General features: G+C 42.1%; 1 protein-coding gene across 1 annotated transcript in view; it reads right to left on the reverse strand.

Annotated features, from left to right (window-relative positions):
• Positions 1–791, reverse strand: part of IL21R (interleukin 21 receptor) — a 35,336-nt gene extending 34,545 nt beyond the window's left edge. The window contains exons 1-2 of the mRNA XM_058569801.1: positions 717–791; positions 232–376 (exon numbers count right to left, since the gene is read on the reverse strand). The gene's annotated coding sequence lies outside the window, so the exon portion shown is untranslated. The remainder of the gene's footprint in view (positions 1–231; positions 377–716) is intronic.
• Between the last annotated feature and the right edge of the window lie 10,398 nt (positions 792–11,189).

Raw genomic sequence — 11,189 nt, forward strand, 5'->3', positions numbered from 1 at the left:
CGACAGCTCATGGGGGCAGCTCAGTCATGCCCCTGCCTCCATGCCCCCAGGCCTTCTGCAGACCCACAGAAAAGCAGAGAATCCAGCTCCGACTCTGCTGGTCTCACTTCCTCCCCTGCGAGGAGGGCGCAGGACCCCTCTGCGTCCCCCCACCTCGGGCACGGAATGAGCCCTCCTGAGTGGAGAAGGCGCCCTGGCCCCTGCAGAGAACCGTGCCTGGAGTCGAGTTACCTGCTGTTCCAGCTGCTCCCTCAGAAATCCATTCCTTGTGCTCGGGGCAAACGAGTGGGCTCCCAGGGGTGCAGCTGGGCTCAGCGTGGGGTGGGAGACGGGGTCTGACAACAGGAGAGGTCTGGGTGGGAATCTACCACCTGCCCTGAGTCACCAACCAGACAAGCATACCACCTGTCACCTGGACAGTCGGCAGTTGGGCTCCGGGCTGGCGGGCTTCACAGAGGGAGCCAGTGGGACGCAGACAACGGTCAGTCACCTCCCAGAGAGGTCACACACGGACAGAAGACAGAGCCTGTGGGGCGGGCCCAATCAGCTGCACCAGCAATGGACAGACGGCAGACGGGGGCCAGTCAAGCAGACAGACAGACGACAGGTAGGTGGCCAGCCAGGCAGACACCCAGACAGACAGACAGACAGGCAGGCAGGCAGACAGCCGCGTGGCTGTCAGTCACAGTCAGGGAGAAGCAGGCAGACAGTCAGACCCCGAGCCTGTCGGTCACTGGGCAGAGAGACGCCGGCGGGTCTGTGAGAGGTGGCGGCTGCCATCCCTGCCCCAGCCGCGTGTGCAGGGTGGGCAGGAAGAGGAGGATGTGGTGAGGGCTCCAGGCAGCCCCGCCCACAGAGCAGCTGGCTCCTCCCCGGAGCCAGTGAGAAAGAGGTGGGAGGGGGCCCGGCCCCTGGCAGGCCCACCGCTGCCAAAGGTCACCTGCTGGGAAGACATTTGAGGCTACCAGGGTGACATCTGCTTCTTGCAGATGGGTGACATCATCCCCACAGGCCTCACGGTTATGACCCATGAGGCAGGCAGGGTGGCCCTAAGCCGCTGCTTCTCACAGACATGGGAACCGAGGCTCAGAGGGGTGCAGAGGTGGCATCACTGGACCCGGGAGGCCCACAGTGGCCAAGTCCAACTCTCAGCTCCCAGAGAAGCCTGAGGGCCCAGGGCCAGAGCCTTGCCCCAGGTCCCCAGAGAGGCAGTGGCAGTGAGCCCACCATAGCAAACTAGCCTGCTTCACTCATTCACGCTGCCTGCCTGGCCCAGGCGGGGTCTCAGCTTGGGACCCCCTCCCAGCCTCCTCTGCCCCCCTTTCCTTTGGATCCAGCTTCCTGCTGCCGTGCTGCAGGGAGCAAGACCTCGTCTCCATGCCCGTGAAAAGAGAGTCCCTCGGGTATGTCCCATCCCCTCTCCGAATGCCTCGCTTTGCCCATCTCTCAAATGGGGACAACCGGCCACGAGGGAGAGGGCAGCCATGAACACATGGGAGCTCAGGAAGAAAATAGAGCAAAGAAATCCTCCAGAGAGTTTTCATCTTGCAGACAAGTCAGGGGCCCAGGAGAGGGTCAAATGTCTCTAGCATATGCTTAAGAAGCCAGAGGATAAAATTCAGCAAAATCACCCCCCGCAGCCTCAAAAGAAGAGCAAGAAAATTGTTGCTGCTGTTACTATTACTGACTATCCTGCAAATTTTAGGCAGCCACAGGATCTCATTTTATCCCACAAATTTTGGGAGGCAGACAAAACTATTTCCAGTTTACAGATGGAGAAACCGAGGCTCCGTGGGGGGAAGAAGTGTCATGGCTGGGATTTGAACCTGATTCCTAAGCCTGCACCAGGCTGTGGAAACAGGCCCAAACCAGGATGAAATGTTATCAGGGCAGATGGGGCTGTTTTGATGACACTGGTCGGCTCAGACAAACATGCCATCTCTCCCCAGCTGACTCATTTTTGGGAAACAATTTGCAGCTAACCCACATGACCGCTCCAGAGAAAAAGAGAAAGCATCTTATTTATTTTTTTTCTATTTTTTTTTTCTTTTTCTGGCTGTTTTTGAGGAACTTGGTTCAAATTCCCCTACGGCTGATTTGAAGGATGTTTGCTGGTGGAGAGATTCTCTTCCCCACCATCAAAATACCTCGTGTTCTCTGGAGAACAGATCTTGGCAGGAAGCCAGCGTTTCTTCTTCTTTCTCTTGATCTTCAGGGTGAATTTCCTGATATTGTGTATCAGAAATTTGTGGTGGTTGAAAGATCAAGAGAAAAAAGGGCTAAAAAAGAGCTAATATTTGCTGAGCGCTTCCTCTCTGCCAGGGTTTTAAAGACTTTGAAGGTGCATCACTTTACTTAAACCTCAGAATAACCCGAGGAGATAGTTACAATTATCATCATCATCATCATCTCTGTTTTACAGGTAAGGAAACTGAGGCTCAGAGAGGTTGCATGACTTGTCCAAGGTCACACAGCTGGTGAGTCGCAGACTGGGATTTGAACTCATCATTTGGGCTCCTAAGCTTATGTTCTCCATTACTCACTTCACTGCTTCTGGATGTATGTTAACACAAGGACATTCAACCCCTCCTCCCTCCCTCCCGTCTGCCTGCCTTCCTCCCTCCTTCCCCTTCTCTCTCCACCCACCCACCCACCCATCCATTCTCTCCTTCCTGCCTCTACCCGCCAATACTGAGCAGGCCCCCAGCTATGCACTGGGGTTACCCACAGAAACGTACACAGTGGCAGACCGCATAGAGCCTGTATTCTAGCGGGGAGAGACAGACAAAAAGATGTGACGGACAAACTCGATGCAAATTGTACTAAGTGTCATCGAAAACTGAGGAGAGGTCAAGGTGGTGACATTTAGGGGCACACCGGATGATGAGAAGGACCCAGCCACAGGGGAAACATTTTAGGCAAACGCAGGTGAAGGCCTTGAGGTGGGAAGGAGTGTGACTGGCTCCAGGAACGTGTGTCGGAACAGAGCGACTAAGCGAGGGAACGCTAGGAGGCGGGAGGGCACACAACGTGCACAGCACATGGGACCTCGCCGGACCCAGTGAGGAGGGCAGATTTGGTTCCGAGGGAAACTGGAAGTCATCTGAGGTCTCCATCAGAGGAGTGGCTTAATCCAGTTTACATTTTCAAAAGCGTGCTGGGGCCAGGACTTAGGGGGTGGGTGGGACGTATCAGGGGCCACCTGCCCCCCTGTGCAGAAAGGAGATGCTTTTGGAGGTGGAAGTTAACAGCTGCCACGTCCATTGGGGTGAACGCGAGTCCCCTCAGAATAGATCTGTGTTGAGGGAAGGGTCCTTGTGGGGGCCCTTTGGGTCTGTGCACGTCTCATGAGTGTGGCTCCCAAGGTCCCATGAGGAGGGTGTAATAGGATCTCTCTGCACCCTCCCAACACCCCTCAGTACTCAGAGCTGGTCAATGGGAAGTGGTTAAATTTGCATTTTAGCCAAGGGGCCTACTGGGAAAAAAAATAATTAAGACAACTCCTCCTTCAACTCATTTCCTCTTTTTTATTTTTATTGTAACAGTTTTATTGAGGTATAATTTACATAGCATAAAATTCAGCCATTGTGAGCGTACAATTCAATGATTTCGAGTAGGTTGACTGACTGACTCAAGACTGACTTACGAGATCACCACAATCTTGTTTGGGAACATTTCCAAAAATATCCCTCATACCTGTTTGCCGTGAATTTCATTCCCACTCCTTGCCCTGCTAACCTCCTTTCTGTCTCTACTGCTTTTCCTTTTTCTTTTTCTGGGCATTTCATATAAACTGAATCATACAACATGTGGTCTTTGTGTCTATTTCTTTTACTTAGCATAATGTGTGTGAGGGTCATCCTTGTGGTAGCTTGTATTCCATTCATTTTTACTGCTGCATAATATCCCATTGCATGGATATGCCATTTTTGGTCTATCCATTCATCAGCTGTCGGACCTCTGGATTGTACTCACTTTGTCTTTATTATGAATAACGCTGCTACGAACATTTCCATGCAAATCTTTGTGCAGAGGTGCGTTTTCAAATCTTCTGGGTAGTTACCCAGGAGTGGACTGCTAAGTCATCTGGTAATTCTATGTTTAACTTATTGAAGAGCTGACAAACTGTTTTCCACAGCGGCTATACCATGTTACGTTACCACCAGCAGTGTATGAGAATTCCAATTTCTCCACGTCCTTGTCAACACTTGTTATTTTCCTTTTTTTTTTTTACTATAGCCATCCTAGTGGTTGTGAAGTGGTATCTCATTGTGGTTTTGCTTTGCATTTCCCTGATGGCAAACGATGTTAAATATCTTTTCATATGCTTGGTGGTCATTTGTATATCTTTTTTGGAGAAATGTTTGTTCAAGTCCTTTGCCCCTTTTTAAATTGGGTTGTGCTGTAGACTGAATGGTTGTGTCCCCCTGCCCCCAAATCATATGTTGAAATCCTAACTGCCAGTGTGATGGTATTAGGAGGTGGGGCCTCTGAGAGGTCATCAGAGCAGAACCTTCATGAATGGGATTGGTGCCCTTATAAAAGAGACCCCAGAGAGATAACTTGCCCCTTCCACTATGTGAGGACACAGTGGACTGTGACCCAGTAAGTGGGTTCTCACCAGACATCGAATCTGCCAGTGCTTTGATCTTATACTCCCCAGTCTCCAGAATTGTGAGAAATAAATTTCCATTGTTTATAAACCACCTAAGTCTGCTGTATTTTGTTATAGCTCTCTGAACGGACTAACACAGTTTGTTTGTCATTTTGTCATTGAGTTGAAAGAGTTCTTTATATATTCTGGATACTAGACACTTATCAGATATATGATTTGCAAATCTTTTCTCTCATTCTGTGGGTCATCTTTTCACTTTCTTGATAGTGTCCTTTGATGCACAAAAGCTTTTAATTTTTATGAAGTACAATTTATCTCTTTTTTCTTTTGTTGCTCATGCTTTTTGTGTCATATCTAAGAATCCATGGCCAAACCTGAGATCATGAAGATTTACCCCTATGTCTTCTTCTAAGAATTTTATTTCTTTAGTTCTTATATTTAGGTCTCTGATCCGTTTTATATTAATTTTTGTATATGTGGTGAGATAAGGATCTAAGTTCATGCTTTTGAATGTAGATATCCAGTCGTCCCACCATTTGTTAAAGAGACCATTCTTTCCCCATTGAATTGTCTTGGCATCCTTGTCGAAAATCATTGACCATACATACGTGGACTTATTTACGGACTCTCAATTTCATTCCGTTGATCTCTATTTCTATCCTTATGCCAGTACCACACTGTTTTGATTTCTATAGATTTGTAGCAAGTTTTGAAATTGGGAGTTTGAATCCTCCAACTTTGTTGTTCTTTTTAAAGATTGTTTTGACTATTCTGAGTCCCTTGCACGTCCATATGAATTTTAAGATCAACTTTTCTTATTTCTTAAAAAACAAAATGCTATTGGGATTCTGATAGGGATGCGATTGAATCAATAAGTTGCTTTGAGGAATATTGCGATCTTAACAATATTAACTTTTCAGTTACATGAACATGGGATGTTTTTTCATTTATTTAGATCTTTAACTTATTTCAGCAGTGTTTTGCAGTTTCCAGTGTATAAGTCTTTCACCTCCTTGGTTAAATCTATTCCTAAGTATCTTATTCTTTTTGATGTTATTGCATATGGAATTGTTTTCTTAATTTCCTTTTTGGATTGTTCATTGCTAGCATATAGAAACACAACTCATTTTTGCATGTTGATCTTGTATCCTGTCATTTTGCTTAATTTGTTTATTAGCTCTAATAATTTCTTTGTGGCTTTTAAAGGATTTTCTAGATATAATATTATGTCAACTATAAATAGAGGTAGTTTTACTTCCTCCTTTCCAATTTCTTTTATTTCTTTTTCTTACTGAATTGCTCTGGCTAAAACTTTCAGCACAATGTTGAATAGCAGCAGTGAAAGTGGGCATCCTTGTTCCTGATCTTAGGGGGAAAGCTTTCAGTCTTTCATCCATTGAGTGTGATGTTAGCCATGGGTATTTCGTATGTGGCCTTTATCATGTTAAGGGATTACCTTTCTATTCCTAGTTTGCTGAGTGTTTCTATCAGGAAAGGGTGCTGAAATTTGTCAAATGGTTTTTCTGACTCAATTGAGATGATCATGTATTTTTTTCCTTCATTTTATTAATGTGGTGTACTACATTGATTAATTTTCTTATGCTGAACCACCCTTGCATTCCTGGGATAAATCCTACGTGGTCATTGTGTATAATCCTTTTAAGATGCCTTAGGATTCAGTTTGCTGGTATTTTGTTGAGAATTTTACATCTATATTCATAAAGGATATTGGTCCACAGTTTTCCTTTCTTCTGGTGTCTTTATCTGGCTTTAGTATCATTGAATGATTTAGGAAGTGTTCCCTCCTATTTTATTTTGTGGAAGAGTTTGAGAAGGATTGATGTTAATTCTTCTTTAAATGTTTGGTAGAATTTACCAGTGAAGCCATCTGACTCTGGATTGTTCTTTGTTAGGAGGTTTTTGATCACTGATTCAACTCTTTACTTCTTATATGTCTGTTTAGATTTTCTATTTCTTCTTGAGTCAGTTTTGGTAATTTCTGTCTGTCTAGGAATTTGTCCATTTCATCTAGGTTATCTAGTTTGCTGGCATACAATTGTTTATAGTATTCTCTTATAATTCTTTTTATTTCTGTAAGGTTGGTAGTAATGTCCTCATTTCCATTTCTGATTTTAGTTGCATTTTTCCCTCTTTTTTGCTTAGTCCAGCTAAAGGTTTGTCAATTTTGCTGATCTTTTCAAAGAAACAACTCTCTCTTTTGTTGATCCTCTCCATTGTTTTTCTAGTCTTTAGTTCATTTGTCTCCACTCTAATCTTTATTATCTCCTTGCTTCTCCTAGTGTTGGATTTAATGTGCTCTTCTTTTTCTAGTTTCTTTTGATGTATGGTTAGGTTACTGATTTGTGATCTTTCTTATTTTTTAATGAAGGCATTTACAACTACAGATTGCCCTCTTAGCTCTGCTTTCACTGCATCCCATCATTTTGATATACTGTGTTTTCATTTTCATCTGTCTCTAAGTATTTTCTAATTTCCCTTGTTATTTTTTCCTTTACTCATTGGTTGTTTATGAGTGTGTGTTTAATTTCCACATATTTGTGAATTTCCCAGTTTTCCTTCTGTCATTGATATTAAGCTTCATTCCATTGTGATCAGGAAAGATACTTAGTAGAATTTCAATCTTTTAAAATTTACTGAGACTTGTTTTGTGGGGTAACATATGGTCCATCGTGGAGAATGTTTCATGTGCACTTGGAAGTCACTGCTGTTGTTGGGTGGCATGTTCTATATAGGTCTGTTAGCTCTAGTTGGTTTATAGTGTTGTTCAAATCCTCTATTTCCTTATTAGTCTCCTATCTAGATGTTCTATCCAGTATTGAAAGTAGAGTATTGAAGTCTCCAACTATTATTGTAAAACCGTCTATTTCTCCATTCAGTTCTCTCAATATTTGCTCTTCATTTATTATTTTGGGGCTGTGTTGTTTAGTGCATATATGTTTATAATTATTTTCTTGACGAATTGACACTTTTATCAACACATATATCCTTCTTTGTCTTTTGTAACAATTTTGATTTAAAACCTATTTTACTGATATTATTATATCTACTCCAGCTCTCTTCTGGTTATGATTTGCATGGAATATCTTTTTCCATCTTTTCACTTTCAACCTATTTGTGTCTTTGAATATAAAGTGAATCTCTTTAAATATAAAGTGACAGCATATAGTTGGATTATGCTTTTTATTCATTCTGCCAATCTCTGTGTTTTAACTGTTGAGTTTAATCCGTTTACATTTAAAGTGATTATTGATAAGAAAGGACTTACTTCTGCCATTTTGCTATTTGTTTTGTATATGTCATATCTTTTTTTATTACTCAGTTCTTCCATTACTGCCTTCTTTTGTGTTTGGTGTTTTCTAGTGTGTCATTTTGACTCCATCCTCATTTCCTTTTCTGTCTATTTTTAGCTATTTTCTTAGTGGTTACTCTGGGGATTACAAGTAAAATACTAAATTTATAATAATCTAGTTTGAATTGATATCAACTTAGCTTCAATATCACGCAAAAACTCTGTTCCTATACAGCTCTGTCCCTCAACCCCTTTACGTTGCTACTGTCACAAGTTACATCTTTATATATTATGTGCCCGTTAACATTTATTTATGCATTTATCTTTTAAATACTGTGGGGGAAAAAGATGAGTTATAAACCAAAAATACAATACTGGCTTGTGTATTTCCTTGTGTATTTACCTTAGTGGAGTTCTTTATTCATATGGCTTTAAGTTACCGCCTAGTGTCCTTTCATTTCAGCCTGAAACACTCCATTTAACATTTCTTGTGGGGCAGGTCTACTAGTGATGAACTCCCTCAACTCTAACTTACCTTGGAATGTTTTAATTTCCCCTTCATTTTGGAAAGATAGTTTTGCCAGAGAGAGAATTCTTGGTTGACAGTTTTTTTTTCAGCACTTTAATTATGTCATCCCACTGCTTTGTGGCCTCTATGGCTTCTGATGAGAAATTGGCTGTTAATCTTATTGAGGATCCCTTCTATGTGATAAGTCACTTCTCTCTTCTGCTTTCAACATTCTGTCTTTGTCTTGCAACAGTTTGAGTATAATGCCTCTTTTTTGGGGGGGGAGATTGGCTCTGAGCTACATCCATGCCCATCTTCCTCTGTTTTGTATGTGGGACGCTGCTACAGTATGGCTTGATGTGCGGTGCATTGGTCCACACCCGGGATTCGAACCTGCGAACCCCAGGCTGCCAAAGCAGAGAGCGCGAGCTTAACCACTATGCCACTGGGCCAGCCCCATAATGTGTCCTGATGTTGATTTCTTTTCGTTTATCCTAGTTGAAGTTTGCTGAGCTATTTAGATGTGTAGATTCATATCTTTTATCAAATTTGGGATGTTTTAAACCATTGTTTCTTAAAATATTCTTTCTGTCTCTTTCTCTCCTGTCCTTCTGGGACTCTCCTAATGCATATGTTAATATACTTAATGGTGCCCCACAGTCCCTTAGACTCTGTTCATTTTTCTTCACTCATTTCTTTATGCACCTCAAACTGGATAATTTCAATTTGTCCCTCTTCAAGTCACTGATTCTTTCATCTGTGTGCCTCAAATCTGATGTTGAACCCCTCTGGTAAGTTTCTTATTTCAGTATTTACTTTTCAGCTCCAGAATTGCATTTGTTTTTTTTTTTTTAATAATTTCTGTCTTTCTTGATATTCTCTACTTGCTCATACATCATTCTGGTTTCCCTTAGTTCTTAATCCATGGTTTCCTTTAGCTCTTTGAGCATATTTAAGACAACAAATTAAAAATTTTTGTCTAGTGAGTCCAGTGTCTGGACTACCTCAGAGAGTTTCTTTTTTTTTTCCCTTAATAATGGGCCATGCTTTCCTATTTCTTTGTATGGCTTAAAAGTTTTTGTTGAAAACTGGGCATTTTGAATATTATAATGTGATAACTCTGGAAATCACATTCTCCCCTGCCCTTCTGCCCCAACACGGCTTGCTTTTGTTGTTTGTTGTAGGCTGCAGCCATTCATTTGTTTAGTGATTTTTCTGATCTATTTTTGCAAATACTGTAGTTCTTGTCATGTATGTTTGCTGACGTCTCTGTTCCATTTTCTCAGTGTCAGCTGGTGATATGATAAACATTTCCTTAAACACGTGAAACCAAAATGTAAAGAAAACAAAACAAAAAATATTTTCTGTCTTTACAGATTGACTCTGAGCCGGGACACTTCTTCAATGCTTAACCAGGCTGACTACAACTCTGTCTTAGCTTTCGCCTGCTTGTGAAGAGCCCGAAGATCAGCCAGAGGTGCAAGCCGAGGCTCCTTTCAGATCTTTTCTGTGCGTGCAGTCAGCCCTGGGCATATGTATCATACTCCAGATTCCCTGTTATGTGGAAACCTTTCAAAGCCCTTGTATCTTCCTCCTCAGCCTCCTCCTTCCCAGGCTTTTTGGCCTGCCAACTGCTTGCTCTGTCCATCATCCTTTGCCCTAGTTGGGTTGTATATGTCTTTACATTATTTCAACAGACACTGCCTAGGAAGCAGCTCCAGTCCTGAGAGAGTTTCAAGGGGGGCAAAGCAAAGGCAATGCCTTAACCAGTCCGTCAAGAAGCTACCAGACAGATCAAAATGCACAACCACAGTTCTTTGAGGACAAGGTCTGTATTGCCCTTTCTGGCACCAGCAAGTTGCACCAAGAATGCAGGCCACTGTTCCCACAGCCACCACTGAGCTGGGGAATGGTAGATGGCAGGCGGATAAGAAAAATTGCCACAACACCTTCTACTGATGATTAGCAGTCTCTTTCTTCATTAAGCACTCTCCTGGTTGCTGTACAGTTTTGATAGATTCCATAGTTCCAAAAAAGTTGATACTGACATTTTTTGCCAGCTTAATGGTTGCCTCCATGGACAGACCAATCCTTGGAGTTCCCTATATTTTAAATTTTATCAAAGTTCAATTTACCAATTTTTTTTCATTTGTGAATTGCACTTTTGGTGCCATATCTAAGAACACTGTGCCTAACCCAAGGTAATGGAGATTTCCTTTATGTTTTATTCTAAAAGTTTTATCATTTTAGTTCTTATGTTTAGAACTATGATCCATTTCAAGTCAATTTTTGTGTATGGTGTGAGATAATGATCTAAATTTATCTTTTTAAGTGTGGATATCCAATTGTCCCATCATAATATGTTGAAAAGATTGTCCTTTCCCTGCCGAATTACCTTGGCACCTATTTTGAAAATTAATTGACTATAAATGTATGGGTTTATTTCTGGACTCTCTATTCTGTTCCATGGCTTTATGTCTGTCCATATTCCAATCAGTACCACACTGTCTTGATTAGAGTAGCTTCAAGTAAGTTTTCAAAAGGGAAGTGAGAAAGTCATCCAACTTTATTCTGCTTTTTCAGAATTGTTGTGGCTATTCTGGGTCCTTCGCATTTCCATATAAATTTTAGGATTAGCTTGTTAATTTCTGGAAAAGTACCTGCTGGGATTTTGACGAGGATTGTATTGAATCTATAGACCAATTAGGAGAGACTTGCCATCTTAAAAATAGTGTGTCTTTCGATCCATGCACATG

The sequence above is a fragment of the Diceros bicornis genome, chromosome 26, assembly GCF_020826845.1.
Source record: "Diceros bicornis minor isolate mBicDic1 chromosome 26, mDicBic1.mat.cur, whole genome shotgun sequence".
Taxonomy (NCBI): Eukaryota; Metazoa; Chordata; class Mammalia; order Perissodactyla; family Rhinocerotidae; genus Diceros; species Diceros bicornis.